General features: G+C 34.7%; 1 protein-coding gene across 3 annotated transcripts in view; it reads right to left on the reverse strand.

The window, feature by feature from the left end:
* Positions 1 to 14,497, reverse strand: part of IQCM (IQ motif containing M) — a 646,606-nt gene that overhangs the window by 79,260 nt on the left and 552,849 nt on the right. For all 3 annotated transcript variants that reach the window (XR_010120562.1, XR_008657267.2, XR_008657268.1), the window contains one exon: positions 46 to 122. The gene's annotated coding sequence lies outside the window, so the exon portion shown is untranslated. The remainder of the gene's footprint in view (positions 1 to 45; positions 123 to 14,497) is intronic.

The raw sequence follows: 14,497 nt of genomic DNA on the forward strand, positions 1-14,497 counted from the left end.
CATTTTCACATTTCAATACAGTTAAAATTGAGGATGAGTTCTTACCTGATCCTGAGGACAACTGAGATAGTCTGCTGTCAAATAAAGGCTACAAACTTCACTTTGGGAGCCCATCAGGATGACTAAAAGAAAAGTTCATAATTGTACAAAGCAACTGGAGCTGAGGCGTAATGAGTGATGTATAGACTTCAAGACAGGAGAAATATGCCATTCATGTTAAGATATAATAGACAGATAAAGAAATAGGCCATTTCAATATAAGTATAAAATAAAAAATCATAAAGACAGGATCAAGAACTATAAGGAGTCTGAGATTTTTATCCTACCTTCAAACTAGCAAGTTAGCCTACCAGAGTTCCATGGATGATGGCAGAAGACGCAAGACCCAAAGGACTTGCATCCTTCCATGTTTGCATCAGTTCCCATTGCACCCCAAGTCCTACTGGGGAGATGTAGAGTGGGCCAGATGGATGCTGTGCACACAGTGGATTTACTTCACAGCTGAAGAACCCTGAGCCAAACCCAAATCTTTTATAATGGGCTGCCATGAAACCTGCCTGACTTTTGTTCCAAAGGGAGATATTCTTTATTTTGCTACACAATAAACAAACCTCACCTCTGTTTCACAGGGAGACATCATCTCTACTTTTCAAAGCTGTTTGCTGTATAAACATTCTTGAAAAGATGGTCCTGAACAAAGGTTCCCTGTACCTATGCTAACAATATGTACGGAAATGAGAAAGACCTATAGAGAATTGGCTTTGAACACAGACAGATGCTCTAAATTACATATACTGATTGGTAATTGCTCGGCAACTTATCTGTACAACTCAGTGTGACATGTTTCAGGATAAACAGAAGCCAAGATTTATTTAAGAAATAGTTCATGATTCTTTAAGCAACTCTGCCAGTGGTATATAAATCCAAGGGTTAATTATTTGAATTTTTTTAAAGGAATAAAATAATCTAAGCTAAACACTAGCTGGATGGCCTGAATGAAAAGTGAAAAATACAGAAAATTGGAAAGCATGGAAGGTGTGCAAGGAGGTCTTCATAAAGTTTGTGGAAAATTGAATTAAAAGATAAAAATTAAAAACATAAACTTTATTTTTCAACACAAACTCCATGAAGATAAAGATATTTTTATAGGCAATGATACCACCCATTTAGTCTGTCTCTAAATAACTGATGTCCTAGGAATTTAGTCATATCAATGTATTCTATTTCACATTACTAACTGAAGAAAAAATGGGTGCCCTTTAAAGATGTTTTTAAGATTAGGAAACAAAAAGAGGTCAGAACAAGTCAAATCAGGAATATAATGTGAATGCCTAATGATTTCCCATCAAAACTCTTGCAAAATTGTCCTCATTTAACGAGAGAAATGAGCAGGAGTATTGTCATAGTGCAGAAAGACACTGGTGAAACTTCCCTGGGCATTTTCTGCTAAAGGTTTGGCAAACTTTCTCAAAACACTCTCATAATAAGCAAATGTTATCATTCTTTGGCCCTCCAGAAAGTCAACAAGCAAAATGCCCTGAGCAACCCAAAAAACTGTTGCCGTGAGCTTTGCTCATGACCAGTCCACTTTTGCTATGACTGGACCATTTACACCTCTTGGTAGCCATCGCTTTGATTGTGCCTTTTTTTCAGGATTGTACCCGTAAAGCCATGTTTCATCTTCTGTTACTGTTTTTCAAGGAAATGCTTCAGGTTCCTGATATCGTTTGTTTAAAATTTCCATGGAAATCTCTACTTTTGTCTGCAGCTGCTCTGGGTGCAATGGTTTTGGCATTCATCTAGTGAAAAATTTGCTCAACTTTAATTTTTCAGTCAGAATTGTGTAAACTGAACCAATTAACATGTTTATGGTGTTGGCTATTGTTTCTGTTGTTCAATGTCGGTCCTTTTCAAATAGGGCACAAATAAGATTAATGTTTTCCTCACAAATTGACGTGAAAGGTGTGCTGTTAAACGACAGATAACCACAGATAAAAAGATCACAAAAAGATTATGAAAAATTCCACATATAATTAAATGATAATGTTGATACAATGTATAATTTTCTAAGAAGACATAATTAACTTTTTGGCATTTAACTTTAATCCATCTGGAATAAACTTTATTATTTAATAAGATGAAGTATTTAATTTCTTAAAAGCATGAGTATAGCAAATATCCCAACATCATTGATTATATAATTTATCTTTAATCTACTTATTTGAAGAGTAAGCCATAAAAAAAGAAAATAGCAAACAATAGAGATAGTAAAACATAAATGGTCAATAGATCTGAATTGTAGTTTTCTTACCGTCTATCCTACCATATGAGATGATGTATGGTAGCACTTAAGAGTTCAGAACCAGGTGCCTAACTTCCTAGATAAGAAATTTGGCCTGCCCCTAAGTAGTTGAATGACTTACGGCATATTCTTTACCTCTTAACCTTTCTGTACCTCCGGTTTCATCCAATGTAAAATAATAATAATTGTATGTACTCTTAAAGAATGAAAACAGTGCCTGACGCAAAATGCTCAAAGTAGTAACTATTATTATTTTTTACTATATTTATAGAGCACAGCAAAACACAGCAAATAAATCTAGATGGCAAAAGAAAAAAAAATGTTTGTAACATATCTGAGAGGCAGAGTACATAGCTTTAATTTGTGAAGAACGTACAAATCTTTAAGAGAAAATCAAAGACACTGACAGAAAAATTGCTAAGCAACATAAGCAGCTAATAAGCACACATGAAAATACAGTGGAAAAGAAAGCATTTAAATATTTCATATCACTGACACTAAAAATGAAAATGGAAACAACCACATTTTTATCCTATCAGATTGCAAAGATTAAAATATGTAAAAAATTTAAGCACTCTAATATACTACTAGAAGAATAATATATATACTTCCATGTCTATCAACTTCCTGGAGGAAATGTGTCAATATAGATCAAATCCTTAAACCTTTTAAGAAGAAACCCTATGACTTTAAATGTATTGCAATGATAAAATCTAATGTCTATAATGTTGTTTCCACATCATCATAGTGTTATTTATAACAGCAAAACATTAACAATGACCTAAGTGCCCAACAGTAGAGCAACAATTATGAACATTGTGGTACCTCCACAGAATACTTTGTGCAAGGTTGGAACTGAGATGCGGCAAGAGAGATGCTCAGGTCACGAAATGTAAGGACTCACTCTCATCATTGTCCAAGTGCTAATACTGCAGAGGGTGAGTGCAGCCTAAAATGTTGCTACCGAGATACTTATTTTGCCTCACCCTTGCCCAGATCCTAAATATGGGGCTATTTAAAACAACATTATAAAATATTATCTAATGATTGAAGCTCATATTTTTACATATTTCTAATGCAAAGATCCAGGCTAGGTGTATATACAGAAATATATTATTTGCCACAATCTAACTTTTCTCCTATTTGTTATTTCACATTTAATTTCTTGCTATAACGTTTTACTCTGCTGAATAGTGTTATGATGACCCACTTTGTATATAATTCTTTCTGTATATTGTAGGTTATTTTATTTTTGTTTGTTTCTTAGAATTGGAATTATTGGTCAAAAACTATGAACATTTTTCAGAACTTAGATAAAAGTTGATGATAGCTTTTCAGAGAGACTCTCAATTTTTACACCCTCAAGTGGGCAATTTAATTCTTGAAGGCCTCCAGACCATGTGTCACCTCTTCTATGGAAGCTCAAATGCATAATATATTGGGGTTATTTCCTCAAATCATCAATTCTGTTGAACCTTCCAATGGGGCAAGAACTTGGCTATGTACATTTTTGTTTTCCATGATGCTCTTCACATGTTCAGAACATGTTAGAAGCTTCCTAGGAGCTAGTTGATAAATAATACCTCAAGTATAATTTTCTGTCATCGTTTTATAGACTGTTTAAACCTATGAGTTTTGTTTTTTTTTAATCTTCTGGTAGCAGCAATATGAATGGAGGCTGGCCAGAAGTCAAGGGAAGACAAAGGATCCAGCTGGCTGCAGCAGCTCCTGTAATGCAGCACAAGTCACAGTGTGGAAAATGCAGAGAAATGGTGAATTACTGTAGAAAGACAGACTGCCAGGCTACCTTGATTGCCACTGCACTGGGATTACATACAAACTTTATTGCACAGGTCATATTGATAATTTACTAAATTGAAATTTGAGCAACAAAAAATTAAAAACCACTCAAAAAATAGAAAGAAAATAATTCTGACTCTTATTTTACACTGTCAAATATATTAGAAAAAGAGGCAGTGCTCTGAATTGTTTTCACAAGAACAGCCTCAACGTCCAAGTAGCCATGTTTTTACTCTCAGGCCACATCTAAACTGACCTCAAGATACTCTACTAATAGTTTTGTTTTCCTGCCAATATAATGGAGATTTCCATCCAATTGATTAGGTCAGTAATCTAAGTCTGCTATTTACGGCAGGTATGAACACAGAGTCAATAGTGTCACAGCCAAGATTTTCTTAGTCATGAGGACATGGGCTGTGAAATCACATTAAGTACCTTTGGGCTTCTTGTGGGTGGTGATTTGGGAGCAGATGGCAATGAACTTGGCAGCTAGAATTTGCTGTGTGAGGGGCAAACTGACACACAGAACAAATATTATTATATTGTCTGTCCTCTCAAACCCTAGATTAAAAAAATGTATAATATTTGGCATTTAGGCCAGGTGCAGTGACTCACACCTGTAATCCCAGCACTTTGGGAAGCTGAGGTGGGTGGATTTCTTGAACTTAAGAGTTAGAGACCAGCTTAGGCAACATTGTGAAACCCTGTCGCTACTAAAAATACAAAAATTAGCTGGGCATGGTGGTGCATGCCTGTAATCCTATCTACTCAGGAGGCTGAGGCCCAAGAATTGCTTGAACCTGGGAGGCGGAGGCTGCAGTGAGCTGAGAGGGCACCACTGCCCTCCAACCTGGGCAACAGAGTGAGACTCTTTGTCTGTTTCTTCCTCCACCTCTTTGTGTCTCAATCTCATATCTATGTATTTATAAGGAAACTCTCTGTTAATCCAAAGGGGTCTACCTGTGTTTTTAAAACATCAGGAAGTCAACAATAGTATTCCCTAATAAACACGGAGTAGTAGGCCCATTTGCAGTGTGACTTCGGTTTTATTGATGGACACTGTAAAATTGAAAAAAAAAAATCCAATGTCTATTTTAGTGATTGACCCAGAGACAGTTACTATGATCTTCCTGTCAGGTAACATGAGATAATATTTATAGTTATCTGTTTTGAAATTTAAACTACCAGCTACTGTAGAATTTTCATATCTCCTTTAGTAGAAAACCATTTCGGACAACACAAACAAAATGAAGCGATCTTACATGTTTTCTCTTTTGGTCCCACAACATTTAGATGGGTCAGACTTTCTTGGCAGTGCTGTCTCCAGCCATGGTGGCTCCAATCTGGCTACATAAGAATAGCACTCATCAGAATCGTGCACCACCAGCTGTGCTGTGTTTCCACGTCTGGTCTCCAGGGTTCCGTTCTGATTGTGGTTGACCCTACTGGTTGTAGTGCAAGTGCTCTCCACATGAATTATGAATGGTTTGCCTTGTCCATTTATCATCTAGATTCTGCAGGCCACCTATGCCTGTCAGAAGTAGGCAGGTTACTACTTGTAAAAGGCTGTAAAAAATAACTTAGTACATCCAAGAAAAGATGACATTCTCTGCGTGTATTTTGTGTCGTCCAGCTCTGGGTTTTCCACTCGCCCTCATTCAAGTCCATGCAGCTTTTCTTTCTTTCTAGCCAGTGAGGAGATTTTGCAGTGGGAAATCTGATGAACATGAAATGTGCTGCATGGAAAAAGTCAGAAGTCTTGAGTCTGAGTTCTACTTGAGGATGTGAGCACATTTATGCAATCTGGACCTGCATATTCATCTAATGAATTCAGTTTAGAAATTTGGCTCCCATCACTACTTCCTAAAAGAGGTGGAGTGCCAAGAGGGTAGCAGCTGAGAGGGGAGGGACAGAAGGCTGGAGAGTGGGCGAGACTAATTGGTCTTTTCGTATGACACAGATTAGATTATGTCTGTCTAAAGCTAGGAGGGGGAAGGGGGATTTAATCACTGTTTCTACCAAAAAGATATAAGGCAGAACGTCCTCACAGAACCAGATGCAGGGAGAGAAGCACAAGCTTCTTGACAAGAAAGCAGGCAAAACTACATGTAAGGCCATTTAAAAAAGAAAGATACGACATTTCCCTTTCCTATTAGATAAGGGGAATTGGAAACTAGAGCAGCAAAGCATAATCTGATAAGAATTATGACAACTTTTGATAATTCAATAAAAGAACAGAACTTTTCTTTGCTAAATGAACCAATAGATTTTAAAAGAGCAAATGAGATTGTTGGGGCTGTAGGGAGTATTCTAATAACAATGAAAGATCGACTTCCCAAGAAATTAGGAGTAAACATTTTAATAAAAATAACTAATATTATTAACTGTGAATTGTTCTCATCTTTCAATAGAGTAGGCAATCCTAGGATTTCTAAAATAAAATCACTATTATAGTTTAAGTTACAGTATGTACTATAATACGAAACTGTATTTTTAAGGGAATACTCAGCACATCAAACTCATAGAACCTGGGCTTATCTTTCCTCCATGTGCTTTTAATATTTAAGGGGCTCCTGCATGTTAGCTAAAATGAATCAAGTTTCTAAAAGAAGAAAACCAGTGTACTCATTCTCAACCCTTTCTCCTTAATCTTGTGGTTCTTCTGACCTATTCCTTCCCTTGGATTTTTCTTTCTGCCGTTTCTGAGATACCTAGCCCCTTTCTAGCAAGTTCCATTTATTTTAATAAGAAAACATGGGGAAGAAATAGCAAGTGTTGATTTGTGACTAAAAGGTTCCTTTAGATTACATGTAAGTTCTATAACATAAGCTTTTCCCTAGACTCTGGAAATTGAATGAAATAGATATTTCCCACTGGTCATTATCTTTGTTGTCTCTGGCCATGGACCATAGTTAAATAAACCTCCTTGGGTTTGTCTTACATACAACATTGAATATCCCAAACACCCCTCATTATTAAACCCAGCTGTGAGCTAACTAATAGTACCAAAATAGATTTTTCTCTAGTTTTGTAATGGGAAATGTTTTTTAATTGGAGGACTTAGTTCGTCATATTGCATTGTGTCAAAGAACTTAAAGCTCTTCTCTAGTTGTAAAAGAAGATTTCTGAGGGCTTTCCTTACTCAATAAATCTTTCTAAACTTCTTTTTCTTTTTTCCACTTGCAGTTGCTAGATATTCCCTTTCTGTGAAATTGCAATCAGTGATATTCCTCGAAAGAAAAATATTGGGTTTTATATTGCACCTATCACACTTAAGTTCTCCCCAGATGTTTTTAGTAAGATGAATGCTAAGGTAGCATAATTACTGTGAAGGTAAAGGGCATCAACCATTGGATGATCAGAAAAGGCTCACCTGTGAGCTCACACTACACTGCTTTCTGAAAGAAAGGATATTGGCCAGGAATCTCTAGCAAGGAAGATTATTAGTTTTGCTTTCAGAAATATCAGAGGATAACTCTAGCTTCCATCCACACATACACATGATCAAACATTGATAAAGTGGGGTCTGGGAGAGTGCATGTCAGAGTGAGAGAGTGCAGACAAAGGATGGATCCCGAGGGTGACATGGAAGAGCATTTTGGGTGAATGTACAATCATGGTGATGTGAGATAAGCATAGGAACTAGATAATTTTGGAATACAAATGTGATTCTGTCCTTCCGGTATATTACAGAATAATTCTCAGCATGGCACAATAAGAAATAATCTTCTGTTTTTGTTGGTAAATAATTAGAACTAGTTTTTGCAGACACTGCTGTCAAATGCTGATTGATTTTAGAGGTGTCAGAGTTTTCTCAGGGGTCTAAGTTCAGGAGAAGTAAGCCATCCTTTCCTGATGGCCTTGTTGTCTAATAAACTATGGAGCAATATTTTAATCAGTTGCTTCGACAGTCCTAGCAACATGAGTGTAATATCAACCACATTGATCAGTCTGTGATCAGTCTATAAAAGTCACCTGTAGTCACCTCAGCCATTAATCATGTGGAAAAGTTTGTTTAACTTTCCCTTCTACTTTGTACTAAAAAATGACATCTTTAGATTCCATTACAATAAAGAAAAGATGGATTATGCTTTTCTGTATTTCCAAATAAAGATGAATGCAACAAATATTATTGACCACTTAAAATTGTGATAGTAACATACATACATATATATATATATATAGGTATATATATATATATATATATATATATATATATATATATACATCTCCTCATTTAATTCTCATGACAATCTTATGAAGGTAATATCCTTATTATTTATAGTGAGAAAAGTTAACGTTCAAGCCTTTAAAAATTCCCAGGATTATGACAAGTAAGAGGCAAAACCAAATTTGAACCCTCATCATTTTGACCTCAAAGCCCATACAACTACCTAAACACTCTGCTATTTTAATTGAGTTCATGTTATTACATTATAATTGTCTATGTCTATGAGGCAGCAGAGGCAGGGGTTATAAGAAATGTTGGGATGAAATGAGTTATTGTTTGTTTTACTACAATTCACATGCCATTTTCCCATTTCTGGTTATTTGTTGATGATGAATTCTTACCCAGGTAATTAATCAGATAAGGTACCAATAGGCTTATAGAATTCTGCTTTGATACTTTGTTTGCTTTAACATTTGTGTTATTTTCGGAGAAAATTTTAAAAGTGCTCTGAGATCATCCTTCCCAGCTGTATTTTCTACTACTCAGTTCCTGTTTTTGTCTCTGAAGAGAGAGAATTGTAGTCCTGATCAAACTCATAAAAGTAGCTAGGAATATTTCTCAATGTAACAACCTCTATGGTTGAACTCAAGGCCTTCGAGTCATGATCTAGTGATGATATTGCATTGTATATTTTTTTCGACATTTAACTTGTCTAAACCTTACTCTTGAAAAAATGAGTTAAGGTAACTTACAGAAAAGATGCAACAAGAAACACAATAATATTGGGGGAACAGAGTCAGCAAATAAGAGATAAGGGGAAAGAAAGAATGCAGGTACACTGTATTTTAAAAGAAAGAATAGCAAAATTGACTCAATTGTACAGTTGAACTCTAGCTTTGCCCCTGAGCTTCTTCGACACCAGAACCAAAAGGACCCATGATGATGAATTATACTGCTTTCATCTCTGGAAAGTATGTGTTTCAGAGAACGCAAAAGAGTATGTGTCAGTCCTATTCTGAAACCTTCTTTATTTTCATATTGGTATTATGCCAAGTCCCCCATATTAATTTTTCTAATATTTTTGTAAGTGTAAGAGAATTGCATGCAGCTCCTGCTTTTATAATTCCATATATTCCCAGTGTTTCTATTAACAAAACGGTTGTTCTAAAATGAATATTCAGTGGGAAAATAAATAAATAAATTTAAAGCATCAAGCTACATATTTCTGATTTATTCTCTTGGATCATCAAGAGTAAAAACCACTAAATAAATGATTAAAGATTACGAAAAGAGAAATACAGTCATTTGTGAAATAGTAGAAATGAGCTAGTGAATAAAATTTGACAAATTCATAAGTAGAAGTAATCTATATTATTTTCATGTCTCAAAATCTGGCAGTGTTTAGCTCTGTCTCTGAATACATAGTGTTCAAATAGAACATGTAATGGTGCTGAGAATTTTGGGGGAAGTCATGGGATGAAAATATTGAAGCAACTTCATGCCAATTGTTTTGTTTTCTTTATATTCATGACCAAATTTTTGTTTCTTCTTGGAGTGACAGACCACAAAATAAAGCTTCACAGTTTCAAAAAAATCATTTATAGCCCTGAAAAGTTTCCCGATCTAGACCCAGATACTTTAGCTGGACACTATAAACAACATGAATTTAGAGAGAACATCTTTCAGCTGTTTCCTACAGCTTTTGTTTCGTCATATTTTTACTTGACTCTAAATTCTTTCCTATCCAGATGCTATTTGGCATTTTTGTAACCTTTGATCCATTAAATGAATTATAGTCTCAAACTAATCCAGATTCCAACACTCCCAACAAAATGGTTTCTTGACTTTCCTGGTTCATGAATGTAAAGAAAAAAATAAATAATTAAGTTTAACAACAGCAAAAATACACAAAGTCCACAGCAATCTTCTTTTTACCTCTCTTTATAGCACTTCAGACATTAGACCATTTATTAACTTATTCCTGATTTGCATTATGGATATATTTTCTACAGAGAAAATGCTACCGTTTTATGATTGAGAAGAAGCTGATAGGCAAGAAGAGTCTATAAAATATCTAGAAAACAGACAGTCATTAGAATTCATGGGATTAGATGAATTCGACTTGTGATTTTGTTGCTCAATAGTTTTGTTAAACTTGCCTCTCAGTTTTGAAATAAGCATATTTTAAATTTTATTCTTCATAAGTAAATGGAAATGTAACATGTGTAATGGGAAATGTTTATCAGTTTCTGAAACTAAAGGAGGTTTTCATCCATTATCAGGGATAATCCACTATATGTGTTTTGGGACAGCATACTAACAAATTAGATGTACTCTCTGCATTTGCAGATAATGCAAAGATACATCAGCAAGCATGAATATTTCTCACTAGACTTGCATTTTTAACATCATTTCTTGATCACAAATTAAGAAAGCAAATATTTACCTGGGAAAGAGAAGATTCTAAAAAAACATAAAACATATTTTCTGATCAGACATGCTATTACATAAAAGAGATATTAGAGTTTCTCTATGTTGCCTAATAGAATAGATTTAGGATCAATAAGGAGCTGTTAGAAATGGGTTGCTTTCAATTATATACATAAACTACTTTATATTTTAAGCTTCATGAAGGCAAGAATGACATCTATCTTTTGTCACACTGTATCCTAAGCATCTAGCAGTGTGTGGAAAAATAATAGTTATCTTACTGGTATTAATGGAATGAATGGAATTAGGATTTTAGAAGGAAAAGGGAAAGACTTCCCATTACCCTAAAGGACTATCTAGAGGGTACACTCCCATTCACAGATAGGAGGTCAGGCTAGAAGTATAATAGAAGAATGTCTTGGAGCGCCAAGCTGATCATAATGATCTATACCTTGCAGTTCAGATAATCTAGTTCAATAATTGTCAAACTTTTTTGTAAAGGCAAGACAGTAAATATCTTAGGCATTGAAAAGTCAGACAGTCTTTCCCACACCTGTTCATCTCTACTGTTATAACACAAAAGCAGCCATAGGCAATAGATAAATGAATTGATATGGCTAAATGTGGCTTACAAAAAGGCCTTAGTTTGCCTACCCATCATCTTAGTCACATATTACTCTATATATCTACTTATTTCTTTTATCATTAACTTTGAACAAAACTTTATTTAAACATTCCAATTAGATACCAAATGTACTGTAAGACATTGAGGGGAAAATTGACTTCTGATTCAGGCTAGGGAAACTCCTTCTGAGAAATTACCATAATACTAGGTATTAAAAGTAAAAGATCACAAATGGAGACTGAAGTCAGAGAACTAAACTGTGGCATAAAGTTCAACTAGCATATTTCCCTAATGGATGCTCTGAAGATCCTCTTAGACATTTGTAGTGCTTGCCTTATGTGATTGTGGAAAAGTTCATTGAAATTCTGATCCCAGGTAAGATGGAGTAAGAATATTACACCCTGTCTCTTTTATTGAATGCAGCTATAAAACATGGACAGAATGCATCAACAGGTATTTGAGAACTCTGAAAAGTAAACAGTAGTAGGAAAATTGGGAAAGAAGACCAGAATGCTAAGTGCCACTAAATCACCAATAATCTTATCCATTTTTCTCTGATATATCCAGTTTGAGCTCAATGCAGCCCAAACTCAGAAATAGATGTCCTTGCAGTTACATAGAGCTACAGGAGAAGCCCTTAAGTTTTGGGTTGTAAAATGGGAAGGAGGTCTTCAATGCTCAGAAAGTGGAAGAAATCCCCCTTTGGTGTTTATTTTCTCCTTTCTCTCCTACATGCCACCTTCCACCCCATCATCAACTAATCCAGTGCTATTCGTGGTGGCAGTGGCAATGACAGCAATAACGATGATAACGGGGTGCATAGGAGCCTAATGGAGTGAGCAAAAAACCTTTTCTTTCAAATCAGAAGTTATTGGACCGAAAAGGGTGAGGTAAGCACTTGTTTATTTCTCTCTTTTCTTGCTGCAGTTAGGCTCAAGAAATGATAACAGTTGCAGGAAGTGCATGACAGAGCTGAAAAATAAAGCCCCATATTTCTGTCTGAACTGAAAAAAGGAGCTCTGGAGCCAAAAGTTCTGGGGTGATCACAGAGAGGAAGGAGCTAGGAGAGTGACCAGAAAAAGTAGTTATAAACTCAAGGAATACCACAAGATGCACATGTATGGCTTTGACACATGATAGCATAATGTCAACTTTGAGAACTGAACTACAGGATCGATCACCCATAACTCAGAATGACTACAGATGTCACACACATAGGGCAAATTCAAATAATTCTGCAAAGGCACAAGGAAGTGACATTAAGACCACAACTCCTATAAAGCTTGTCAGAACTAGCAATCTGAAACCAGCCATGTCAATTGCCTGCTAAAACAGAAATATCAACATTCTCCAGAAGACTTACACAAAACTCAGAGAATCATAGTATAATAGTAAAAATGTCCAGGATATAATCGAAAATTGCATGACATAGGGAGAACTGGGAAAATGTCAATGTGTGTAGAAGAAGATAAACGGATGCCAACACTGAGGTGACACAGATGTTGAGATTATCTAACAATGACTTCAAAGAAACTATTAGAAAAGTCCTCTGACAGTAAGATCAAATACTATTAAAAGGAAGGGAAAGAGAGAAGTCTCACCAAATAAATAAAATATATAAATAAGAACCAGAGAATTTTAGAACTGAAAAATAAATTTAATCAGATTTTGAAACTCACTGGATGAGCTTGATGGAAGAATGGAAATGACAGAACAAGGAGTTCATAAACTTGAAGATAGATTTTAAAAAATACATCAAATCTGAATTATAGGGTGGAAAATGATTTTGTAAAAAAAGAATGACCAGAGTCTTAAGGACTTGTGGTATAATGCCAAAGAGTTAAAAATTTGTATCATTGAAGACACAATAGAAGAGGAAAAAGAGCATTATGCTGGAAAAGTAAGAAGAAATAACAACTTTCAAATTTGGAGAAAAACGTAAACCTATAGATTTAAGGAGTGCAGAAAACCTTAAACAGAATACACTCAAAGAAATTCAGAGATGTATTATAATCAGACTCCTTAAAACCAAAAGCAAAGAAAAAAATCATAAAAGAAACCAGATAAAAATATCAATCACATTACTTATAGGATAGCAATGATTTGAATGACTGCATTTTTCATAAGGAAAAAACAGAAGTGAGAACAATAATGTGGTAAGACAAAAACAAAACAAAACAAAACAAAAACCCACTCAGATTTCTCTATCAAGCAAAAATATCCTTCAGAAATGAGAGTAAAATAAGGACATTAACAAATGAAGAAAAACTAAAAGGATTTATTGCCAGCAGACCAGGACTAAAGAAATTGCTAATGAAAGTTCATCAGAGAGAGGGAAATGATATAAGAAGGAAACTTGGGGATGGTAAGCAATAAAGGAATTGCAACAGAATGGTAAATAACTGGGTAAATATAATAGGCTATTTTCCTATGGAATTCTTTTTAATATGTTTGATAGTAGAAAGCAAAAGTTATAACATTCCCTGATATATTTTTCAGGGTATGCAGATGTAACATCACACAACTATATCACAAAGGGGGCTGGGGTAAGGATACCTAAATGATGGCAAGTTTTCTACATTCTACTTCAACTGGTAAACTATTGATTTTAAATTGAGAAAAGTTATATATATTATAATTTCTAGAGAAACCACTAAAATCTTGTACAAAGAAATAAAAAAAATAATAGAGTAAAACAGAACACTTTTTAGGATTTTTATGTTTTTATATTGGTCAATTAACTCAAAAGAAGGTAAGAAACTAGAATCAGAGGAACAAATAAGAGAGGGAAGAAATACAAATCAAATAATAAAATGGTAGACCCAAGTTCAAACATATCAAAAATTACATTCAGCAAAAATGGTCTAAGAGAGCTAATGAAAAACAAAATAAACAGAGATTGTCAGAATTTTTTAATAAAAGAAAACCTGATCCAATTGTGTGTTGCCTACAAAAACTTACTTCAAATATGATTATATGGTTAGATTAAAAGTAAAGGAATCAGAAAACTATACTGTACAAATACCAATATAAAGAAAGTAAGAATGGCTATATTGATATCATACAAAATAGACTTCAGAGCAAGGAAAATTACCAGGAAAAAAAGAACATTAAATAATAATAGAAAATTAAATTTACCAAGAATACATAATAATTCTAAATATGCACC

Source organism: Symphalangus syndactylus, chromosome 4 (assembly GCF_028878055.3).
Source record: "Symphalangus syndactylus isolate Jambi chromosome 4, NHGRI_mSymSyn1-v2.1_pri, whole genome shotgun sequence".
NCBI classification, from domain to species: domain Eukaryota; kingdom Metazoa; phylum Chordata; class Mammalia; order Primates; family Hylobatidae; genus Symphalangus; species Symphalangus syndactylus.